We start from the raw sequence: 12,487 nt of genomic DNA on the forward strand, positions 1-12,487 counted from the left end.
CGCTTTTATGTGCAAATATTGATATAATAACCATATCGAAGTACTTTTAGAGTCACGCGATGACATGTGTGGTCCTGCCACTATGACCTGTCAGGTAAGCATGCAGTTTATTAGGCTACAGATGAAATAGGTTGTGATGAACTTCACAGGGTGGTGAAAATTCAAGGTAATGAGCTTGATGCTCCTTTCCAATAAATATTGAGTGTCTTATTCTGGTGACATGATCATCAATGCTTGGCTACCCTTTGACAAATACAAATTGTTTTGCTCTTTTGTCCATAATAATCTAATCATGTAGGCCAGGGATAATCAACTAGATTCAGCCGTGGGCCAATTTTTTTCTTGAGCGGATGGTCGGGGGCTAGAACATAATTACAAATAATTTGTAGAATACAAATTGACCTCAAGAAGCCCAAACAAATATGTTTGACTAAAACAATTTCAAATCTTGCTGACATTTGTATACGATCACATTGTGGGAATAATTGAAGGAGAGAAAAAGTCATTTCAAATTTTGAGCAGACAGGGCTTAGATTAAGCCAGGAGTAGGCCTTAATGTGTACCAGTTAAACTAGGACATTTTATGTAGCTTTCATGCACGTGGCTTAAATTTGGCTTAGTTAGTCGGAGACTATGGAGTCCTGGAGTAAGTTAAGTACGCCTAAATGAGAACCTAATCAGGCTTAACCCAGGTGAAGTATGAGCACATGCTGTTGGTCTAATGGTGCTCATAAAAACCCGGAATGGAATAGAAAACACCATTAATGGTGTGAATCTTGAGACAAAACGGTGGCAGAGGGAGGTGCAGATAATTTGTTTTGGTAGCTGAAGGAATTATTGGATTTCTTTACCCAATTATAACCACTGGATTATTTCTATGGTCATAAAACCCTGTATGAATATGGTTTAGTTTATTTACCAAAGTAATTGATTACTTTCTGCAAGTTATTCACCTCTGAAACTAAGTATGCGACACCAGTAGATAGTCAGCTAGCTCAAAAACTAGCTTGTCGAACGTACATGGAAACTTCCACAACCAGAACCAAAAGGAAAGAAATGGAGAGATCGTTAGATGGACAATTAACCACAAAAGAAGGTATGATTTTGGGTATTCCTCTTCAGAATGTAACTGTGGGGGGAAATACTGCAATGGGTGATGAAAATGTGGTGAGCTCACAACTTGCGCCCCTCCAGTCCCCAGCTCAGGCCGTTAACCTATGACCCCGGCACTCCAGTCAAGCCCCAGTGGAAAAAGATGAGGCCAAGAGGGTATGTCACTTCTTGAGATGCAAAACAATATTTTAATGCTGTTGACAGCAAAGATTGATGAAAGGGCAAATGGCTTGGAGGTCATGGTTAGGGAGAATACGATAAATTGAGACCATTAAAAAATCTGACTTTATCTTTGGAGAAGTGAAAACCCTCAAAAGTGACATGAAGAAAGTGGAAGTTATCTGCCAGGAAAATGAAAAGAAGGTGGCTGAACTCGAGCAAAAGGTGAATGAGGCGGAGAGATACGGAGGATCTGACCTCAGCAGACAAAGTGACGAGAGAGAAACTGGCCAATGGTGGCTGCAGCTCGAAAGGCAGTGAAAACTGATTTTTTTAAATCGGTGCAAGAGTGATCATCGATGGGAAAGAAATGCGCCAAACCACAACATTTGAGAGAGAGACAGAGTCTAAATCGGACAGAACTGTCAGGCAAAAAACTGATTGCCAGGTGAAAAGCAGCCTTTTATTATAAAAAATGTACACAAACACTTGAATGAGAAAAGGCTGACCTGAGAACTGGTACACTAAACACTAACTATAGGTGAATAACTGCTTATTGTAAAGTCTACACAATGTCTCCTCCTTGTGGGACTAAGAAAACTTTAATAACTTTATGACCAACATTTGTTAGTTTTTTTGTTGGAGAGGTTAATAATGGGATGGACATCCTTTTGAGTTACATATTATTAGGAAAAGCTTATATTAGCATAACAAGGTTGTTGGTTGAAGTTTGTCTATTCGTAATTTACTCAAGCGTAAGGCTATTTTCCTGTATTGCAAACGGTTTAATGCAGACTTTTACTTTTTACAAGAGACTCATGCTTGTTCTTCCGATCTATCTTTTTGGAAAAATCAATGGGGTAACGATATCTGGTTATCATATGGCAACAACCACTCTGCAGGTGTAGCAGTTTTAAGAGGTGCATTTAAAGGGAAGGTCATCAGTAGTAAGACTCACCACTCTGGACATTGATTCATTTTAACAGTAAATTTCAACAGTGAATATTTATGCATCAAACAAAACAACAAGATATTATTTTTTTAATTTGATTAAGTGATTAATACAGTTATAGGTGTATTTCAGGATATCAAAATTATCTCAGGTGGAGATTTTATTTCTGTATCTAATGTGATGATTGTCAGATATCTCCCTCCTAACAGATCCAGCATTGTTAATCCTGAGTTTAATAACCTATGTCTTGGATTAGTAGATATTTGGAGATCCTGATAAAAAGGAATTCACTTGGAGTAACAAGGACATGTCAAGAATTGACTTCTGGTTTATTTCTAATTCATTAGATAATTCTGTAGTCAATGTATCAATTGAACCATCAATTCTTACTGATCATAAAGTTATATTGTTATCTTTAAATATGAATGGATCTGAAGTTAAACCGAATCGGGAGTTATTGGAACTCAGTAGTAGACTGTTGGAAGATGCTAATTTCAAGATGGATGCCAAAGATATTATACAAGACAATTGGAGGAAAGCCCAACTATTTAAGTCTTATGGGAAATATTGGGAATTAATGAAGTATGAAATAAGACAAACAGCCATGAAGAGAGGTAAAGAAATTGCTGAACTTAAAAGATTGAGGGTTGACAAACTTTTAAAGGAAATACTTTCTCTAATCTCTGTGGAGGACCTTGATGAAGAAGGAAAGGCTCAGTTATTCTCTTTACAACTAGAAATGGACCGAATGTATGAAGAGAAACCAAAAGGGGCATTTGTTAGATCAAGAAGGAGATGGTTGGAGGAAGGTGGAAAAAAATGCAAAATACTTTCACAATTTAGAAAGAAAAAATTCTGAATATACATATATTCATAAGCTTAATATAGATGGCAAAGAAAATGATAACCCCAAAGATATTTCAAAATATGTTTCATAATTCTATGGTAACCTTTATACCAGTAATGCCTGTCCTACTAGTGACATATCTGACTTTCTAGACTCTATCAGAGACTGTGCAAAATTCATGGATGAAGACTTCCAAAAGTCTTGTGATGAAATTATTTCTATCAATGAAATAAAAAAATATCTGCAAGTTAAAAGAGAACAAATCTCCAGAGAATGAGGGCATTATCAGTGAATTCTATAAATATTTTCAGGAGGATATTACTGAATTTATATTTAATGTTTTTAAGGAGGCAATTGATTTAGGGATCCTGCCTGTTTCTATGACACAAGGCCTAATTTCTGTAATACCCAAACCAAACAAAGATTCTATGATGTTAGAAAATTGGAGACCAATCACATTAATGAACAATGATGGAAAGATACTTACATCCATCTTTCCAGAAAGACTGAAAAAAGGTCTTGACCAAATCATTGACGAAACCCAGTCTGGTTTTATGAAGGGGAGACCTATATGTAATAATATTCGACTAGTATTGGACTTGATAGACTACAATGAGCACATTATGGAAGATAGCTTTATTTTATTTGTAGACTTACAAGGCATTTGATACAGTTGAACATTATTTCTTTTTGAGACTTGTCGTAGCAGAATCAGAATTAGTTAGGTAACATTGGTAAATAACATGTTTTATCTACTTTCATAAATATGCTTATGTGGCAAAGTCACTTGGGGCCCAGAGAGGGGAGAGGTCAGGCTTGTCTTCATATGTGAATGTATCTTTTAAACCATGTGAAGGGATGATTGAGGGGGAACCAATTATCTCTTGGCTCCACTATGTCTGTACTCCAGTCACTTCCTCCTTTTCCCGTTTGGGGGAGGAGTATGGCAGTGTCTGGAACCATTGTATGTCCCCTCTAATGTTGCCCTTCTCTTGACCTAGTATATGACCTAGAGGCTCACTCCCCTCCGTGAGCTTGCCCAGGAGAAGGGGTGCATTTGAGATTGGGGTATCTAGAATTGACAATTGATATATGCCATTGGATGAGGTAATGTTTTGGTAATAGGAAGTACCAAGAACGAGAAGTAGAACCTCGTCTAAGAGAGCAAACTGGACAATAATTTATAGCTAATGCTGTCTGGCTATGGGATACTCCTCTCTCAAGTAAAAGTCTTATTTTGTGCAGTTTTCCTAAGACCTGTGGTTCGTCATTGTGAGTTGAGAGGGGTGGATCTTTGCTATAAAAGATCTCAGTTGCCATTATGTTGAATTCATTTATAGACACTGAATTGATCTGAGAGTCACAGGGCTATGGTGAAGCTCATATTATTAAAAGATGAAGTTTTAAAGTATAACTCTGACTTGTGTGTGGTTTGTAAACTCTCCTTTCACTTAGTAATACAGGAAATTACCACAACAGACTCTTCAATGTTTTGGTCAGTATTTTCAAAGTGTAATTAAGACACTTTACAATAATAGTAACAACTCTGTTAAATTATCCCATGGAACTTTACAAAGACTCGACATTAGACGTGGAGTTAAACAAGGATGCTTAATTTCTCCTTTCTTATTTTTATTGGTCACAAGTTATGGCACTTAATATAAATAAGGATCGTTTTAGGGGTATTCAGATACAAGACAAAGAGAGAAAATGTTCAATTGGCTGACGACACCAGCATTTTTTTTGAAAGATAATTATGCAATTATTAGGAAATGGAAGACATACAAGACATACAAGACCACTGATAATCTCCCTCGATCTGGGGCTCCACGCAAGATCTCACCCCGTGGGGTCAAAATGATCACAAGAACGGTGAGCAAAAATCCCAGAACCACACGGGGGGACCTAGTGAATGACCTGCAGAGAGCTGGGACCAAAGTAACAAAGCCTACCATCAGTAACACACTACGCCGCCAGGGACTCAAATCCTGCAGTGCCAGACGTGTCCCCCTGCTTAAGCCAGTACATGTCCAGGCCCGTCTGAAGTTTGCTAGAGAACATTTGGATGATCCAGAAGAGAAGAAGATTGGGAAAATGTCATATGGTCAGATGAAACCAACATAGAACTTTTTGGTAAAAACTCAACTCGTCGTGTTTGGAGGACAAAGAATGCTGAGCTGCTGACTTACAGAAAACGTTTGACCTCTGTCATTGCCAACAAAGGGTATATAACAAAGTATTGAGATAAACTTTTGTTATTGACCAAATACTTATTTTCCACCACAATTTGCAAATTAATTTATTAAAAATCCTACAATGCGATTTTCTGGATTTTTCTTTATCATTTTGTCTGTCATAGTTGAAGTGTACCTATGATGAATATTACAGGCCTCTCTCATCTTTTTAAGTGGGAGAACTTGCACAATTGGTGGCAGACTAAATACTTTTTTGCCCCACTGTACCTCATGTACAAACACAATTTCTCCCCACATACGTTTCCAATCTTAAAATACAAAAACAGAACTGGTTTGACAACATTTTTTGGGTTAAACAATTATTGAATAATGATGGACAATTATATGATCATCCAGAATTTATTAGAACACACAATGTTACATTCACTCCCGAGGAGTATCAAATTGTTGTTAGAGCTATCCCAAAAGGTGCTATTCTTCTTTTAGGAGAATATAACAATACTCCAAGTGCAACTGTTGAGGATTTTGTAGCCTCAATACAATTAGAAGGAATCGACATTTTAAACTATAAATGTAATAACATGGATATAAGGAAACTATCAATATGTTACTATTTCCTCTGCTACAATGTACTGGAATGCAGCCCCAGGACAAGTGAACTGGAACAAAGTTTTCTTATCTGGTAAGTATTGTATATCTAATAAGGTGAAAGAAGTATCCTACAAACTCATTCATAGAATCGACCCTGTAAAGACCTTTATTATACACAGATTTAAAATAGCTATTGATAACAAATGTGTATTTTGTGGTTGTGACCCAGAAACTCTTGACCATTTATTTTAGGACTGTTCTTATGTCATAAGATTTTGGAGTGATTAAACAGCATGATCATTACACAGGTGCATCTTGTGCTGGGGACAATAAAAGGCCCCTCTAAAATGTGCAGTTTTGTCATGCAACAAAATACCACAGATATCCCAAGTTTTGAGGGAGCGTGCAATTGGCATGCTGACTGAATGAATGTCCAACAGCTGTTGCTAGATCATTTCATGTTAATTTCTCTACCATAAGCCTCAGCCAACATCGTTTTAGAGAATTTGGCAGTACTTCTGACCGGCCAACCGCAGACCACATGTAACAACGCCAGCCCAGGACCTCCATATCCGGCTTCACCTGCAGGATCGTCTGAGGAGGGGAAGGGAGGGTGCTGAGGAGTATTTCTGTCTGTAATAAAGCACTTTAGTGGGGGAAAACTCATTCTGATTGGCTGGGCCTAGCTCCTAAGTGGGTGGGCCTATGCAATCCCAGGGCCATCCATGGCTGCACCCCTGCCCAGTCATGTGACATCTATAGAATAAGGATTAATGAATTGATTTCAATTGACTGATGTCCATCTATGAACTCTAACTCAGTAAAATCTTTGAAATTCTTGCATGTTAAGTTTATATTTTTGTTCAGTATACATAATATATTTCTGTTTGAACGCTCTGTTGTCCCCTCTTGAAAGCAATACAGAAAACCCCTGAACATAGTGCATTCTAAAGTATTCAGACCCTTTCACTTTTTCCACATTTTGTTACGTTACAGCCTTATTCTGAAATTGATTAAATTATTTTTTCTTAATCTACAAACAATACCCCATAATGACTAAGCAACATTTTTGCAAATGTATTAATAATAAAAAACTGAAATACCTTATTTACATAAATATTCAGACCCTTTGCTATGAGATTCGAAATTGAGCTCAGGTGCATCCTGTTTCCATTGATCATCCTTGAGCTGTTTCGACAACTTTATTAGAGTCCATCTGTGGTAAATTCAATTGATTGGACATGATTTGGAAAGGCACACACCTGTCTATATAACGTCCCACAGTTGACAGTGCATGTCAGAGCAAAAACCAAGCCATGAGGTCGAAGGAATTGTCCGTAGAGCTCCGAGAAAGGATTGTGTCAAGGCACAGATCTGGGGAAGGGTACCAAAAAATGTCTGCTGCATTGAATGTCCCCAAGAACACAGTGGCCTCCATCATTCTTAAATGGAAGAAGTTTGGAACAATCAAGACTCTTCCTAGAGCTGGCCGCCTGGCCAAACTGAGTAATCGTGGCAGAAGGGCCTTGGTCAGGGAGGTGACCAATAACCCGATGGACACTCTGACAGAGCTCCAGAGTTCTGTGGAGATTAGAGAACCTTCCAGAAGGACAACCATCTCTGCAGCACTCCACCAATCAGGTCTTTATGGTAGAGTGGCCACTCCTCAGTAAAAGGCTCATGACAGCCTGCTTGAAGTTTGCCAAAAATCACCTAAAGGACCATGAGAAACAAGATTCTCTGGTCTGATAAAACCACTATATGGCCTGAATGCCCAAGCATCACATCTGGAGGAAACCAGGCACTGCTCAGCACCTGTCCAATACCATCCCTACGGTGAAGCATGGTGGTGGCAGCTTCATGCTTTGGGGATGTTTTTCAGCGACTGGGAGACTAGTCAGGATCGAAGGAAAAATTAACGGAGCAATGTACAGAGAGATCCTTGATGAAAACTTGATCCAGAGCGCTCAGGACCTCAGACAGGGGTGATGGTTCACCTTCCAACAGGACAATGACCTTAGGGACACAGCTAAGGCAATGCAGGAGACCTGAAAATAGCTGTGTAGTGACACTCCCCGTCCAACCTGACAGAGCTTGAGAGAATCTGCAGAGAAGAATGGGAGAAACTCCCCAAATACAGGTGTGCCAAGCTTGTAGCATAATCCCTGAGAAAACTCAAGGGTGTAATCGCTGCCAAAGGTGCTTCAACAAAGTCCTGAGTAAAGGGTCTGAATACTTATGTAAATGTGATAGAAATTTTTACTTTGAATACATTTCTAAACATTTCTAAAAACCTCTGTTTGCTTTGTCATTATGGGGGTTTTGTGTGTAGATTGATGTGGAAAAAAGGAAGGGGTCTGAATACTTTTCAAATGCACTGTAAATACAATCATATCCTCTGTCTCTTCTATGGGTAACATTTTCACGTTCAGCTCTTAGCTAGTACTGTTAGGGGGTTATCACCGTGTTAATACTGTATATACTAATGTATTAACACATCTCTGTCAAATAAATAGTCAGTGAAATTCCTATGAAGAATATGTTTGCTGCCTAATAAGTTGTCGCACTATTCAAAATGTCACACACACTTGGTGACAATGTGTTTAAATTATATTGCATTTCCATTCACTACAACACAGCAAGCGAGCAAAACCTTTTAAGTCAAAATGTTCTTTGTTCCTATGCATTTTCTCATTTCCATTGATTTATTTAGGAAAGTATATAAAGTAAAAACCATTTATCGAGAGCTCACACGCATCAGACTCAGAATCCAGTGTGATAGTCGGTTTTCTCAGAGCTGCAGTAGAATGACCAACAACAGGGCTCCCATCAAAAAGGAAACGGGGTCAGAAAATGTTAAATGTAATCACGTTCCTCCCGTCCTGTTTCCTTATCAGACTAAGAAATAAGTGCCTATCATACTAACAGCAATTAACATTATAATACAATTAAGAGAGAAGTAATGAATGGTGAATGGTGTCCAGCAAAGACTCACCCACAGCAGCACCCCAAATAGAGTTGATAATAAAACACAGCACCACCCCAAATAGAGTTGATATTGAAACACAGCACCACCCCAAATAGAGTTGATATTAAAACACAGCACCACCCCAAATAGAGTTGATATTAAAACACAGCACCACCCCAAATAGAGTTGATAATAAAACACAGCACCACCCTAAATAGAGTTGATATTAAAACACAGCACCACCCCAAATAGAGTTGATTTTAAAACACAGCACCACCCCAAAAATAGTTGATATTAAAACACAGCACCACCCCAAATAGAGTTGATATTAAAACACAGCACCACCCCAAATAGAGTTGATATTAAAACACAGCACCACCCCAAATAGAGTTGATATTAAAACACAGCACCACCCCAAATAGAGTTGATATTAAAACACAGCACCACCCCAAATAGAGTTGATATTAAAACACAGTTTGAATCATCATTTTGAAACAGGTAAGTTTAGAGAGTGACATAAGACGAAGTCTAACCTGAGAGAGGAAGAGGAACAGCGATGCCTGAGCCATTAGGGTCACTCCATTCTGTCACTGCTCCATCGTCTAGAAAAACAGTGGTATTCTCTGAAATCTAACAGTATGGGAACCAAATTCAAATCAAACAAAATGGACAAATTACAAGTACCAATTGTGTCATGGAATATTTGCTGTTGTGCTTTTTGAGTATGATGGAGGAGGTATAATACACCTAGACCAGTGTAAGTAAACATAGACTAGGTCAAAGGAGGCTGCTGAGGGGAGGACGACTCATAATAATGGCCGGATCAAATGGAATGGCATCAAACACATTTGATACCATTACACCAATTCCGCTCCAGCCATTACCACGAGCCCATCCTCCCCAATGAGGGTGCCACCATCCTCCTGTGGACTAGGTAGTAATCGATATCTGACATCTGTGGTCGTGAAGGAAAGGATTTTTACAATTAGAATTAGCAGAATATGTGCACCTAATTCTACAGAGTTAATATTAAGGCTATGTGAAAAGTTATAGACCTACAGTCAGTGTGCAGATTTCAGTTTCCATTTAACCCATCTGAACTGTAGGCTAGTTTCCTTGATGGGCCTCTTTGAAGTCCCCATCTTGTGACTGTGGAATTTGTATAGCGCCTCTCACCATCATCACACATAACATAACCGGCACTGCCATCATCCTCTTTTACCACTTCAACAAATCTTCCTCAAACATGACTTTTCTGGCCCTTCCTTCGCTTTATTTTAAACTTCATTTCACAGCTTTTCTCTTATTGAATTAAACTCCGACATTTCTTTTTGCCTCTATGGATTGGCATTAACTTTTTCTGCCCATTCCCAAAAACATTTGGTGTTCAGGCTATTTGGCACATGTACAGATAGGCCCTGAAGCTTAGGCTTATGCACTAATGCCAGATAATGAAATAAATAAAATAATGAAAGAAAAACCTAAATGTAGCCCATAGATATAAATTGCATGGGTTATGAGTCAATCCACACATCACTAATAGCCAAAGTGAAAGAGATGGTGAGAGGAAATTATATAGATCAGGAATAACATCTTGTTGAAGGGCTGGATTTCTTGAGGGGCACTGAAACACCAGACATACAATTTAAAATCCCTCATCATATAATGGCAAAAACAAGCTTCCTTTCTACAGTGGGGCAAAAAAGTATTTAGTCAGCCACCAATTGTGCAAGTTCTCCCACTTAAAAAGATGAGAGAGGCCTGTAATTTTCATCATAGGTACACTTCAACTATGACAGACAAAATGAGAGAGAAAAAATCCAGAAAATCACAGTGTAGGATTTTTAATGAATTTATTTGCAAATGATGGTGGAAAATAAGTATTTGGTCACCTACAACCAAGCAAGATTTCTGGCTCTCACAGACCTGTAACGTCTTCTTTAAGAGGCTCCTCTGTCCTCCACTTGTTACCTGTATTAATGGCACCTGTTTGAACTTGTTATCAGTATAAAAGACACCTGTCCACAACCTCAAACAGTCACACTTCAAACTTCACTATGGCCAAGACCAAAGAGCTGTCAAAGGACACCAGAAACAAAATTGTAGACCTGCACCAGGCTGGAAGACTGAATCTGCAATCGGTAAGCAGCTTGGTTTGCAGAAATCAACTGTGGGAGCAATTATTAGGAAATGGAAGACATACAAGACCACTGACAATCTCCCTCGATCTGGGGCTCCACACAAGATCTCACCCCGTGGGGTCAAAATGATCACAAGAACGGTGAGCAAAAATCCCAGAACCTTCTTGCTACCACAAGAAGGTAGGAAACAACACCACCACTACGCTGATCCTCAACACAGGGGCCCCTCCCTGTTCACCCTTGACTGCATGGCAAAGTTTGCTGATGACGCAACAGTAGTAGGCCTGATTACCAACAATGACGAGACAGTCTACAGTGAGGAGGTGAGGAGCCAGGTGGAGTGGTGCCACAAAAATAACCTCTCCCTCAATGTCCACAAAACTAAGGAACTGATCCTGGACTGCAGGAGACAGCAGAGGGAGCACGCACCCATACACATTGACGGGCTGCAGTGAAGAAGGTGAAAAGCTTGAAGTTCCTCAGGGTACACTCACTGACAATCTAAAATGGTCCACCCACACATACAATGTGGTGAAGAAGGCACAACAGCGCCTCTTCAACCTCAGGAGATTGAAGAAATTTGGCTTGGACCCTAGGACCCTCACAAACTTTTACAGATGCACAATTGAAAGCATCCTGTCGGGCTGTATCACCGCCTGATACGGCAACTGCACTTCCTGTACTTGCAGGGCTCTGCAGAGGGTGATGCGATCTGCCCAACGCATCCCCGGGGGCACACTGCCTACCCTCCAGGACACCTACAGCACCCGATGTCACAGGAAGCTCAAAAAGATCATCAAGAACTTCAACCACCTGAGCCACTGCCTGTTCACCCCGCTATCATCCAGAAGGCGAGGTCAGTACAGGTGCATCAAAGCTGGGACCGAGAGACTGAAAAATAGCTTTTTTCTCAAGGCCATCAGACTGTTAAATAGCCATCACTAGCCTGCCTCCACCCAGTACCCTGCCCTGAACATAGTCACTTTCACTAGCCAGCTACGACCCAGTTACGCAACACTACACCTTAGAGGCTCCTGCCTCACTTTAATTATGTTTACATACTGTTTTACTAATTTGTATTTATTATGGATCCCCGTTAGCTGCTGCCAAGGCACTACAATACATTCACAACAGATTTCACAACACATTAAGTGTGTGCCCTCAAGCCACTATTCTACTACCACATATCTACAACTCAAAATCCATGTGTACGTGTGTGTATAGTGCAGTGCGTATGTTATCGTGTGTATGCATGTGTCTGTGCCTGTGTTTGTGTCTCTTCACAGTCCCCTCTGTTCCAATAGGTACATTTTTATCTGTTTTTTAATCTAATTTTATTGCTTGCATGTGTTACTTGATTTGGAATAGAGTTCCATGTAGTCATGGCTCTATATAGTACTCTGCGCCTCCCATAGTCTGTTCTGGGGACTGTGAAGAGACATCTGCTGGCATGTCTTGTGGGGTATGCATGGGTGTCCGAGCTGTGTGCCAGTAGTTCAAAACAGACAGCTGGTTACATTC

The sequence above is a fragment of the Oncorhynchus mykiss genome, chromosome 18 (assembly GCF_013265735.2).
Source record: "Oncorhynchus mykiss isolate Arlee chromosome 18, USDA_OmykA_1.1, whole genome shotgun sequence".
Taxonomy (NCBI): domain Eukaryota; kingdom Metazoa; phylum Chordata; class Actinopteri; order Salmoniformes; family Salmonidae; genus Oncorhynchus; species Oncorhynchus mykiss.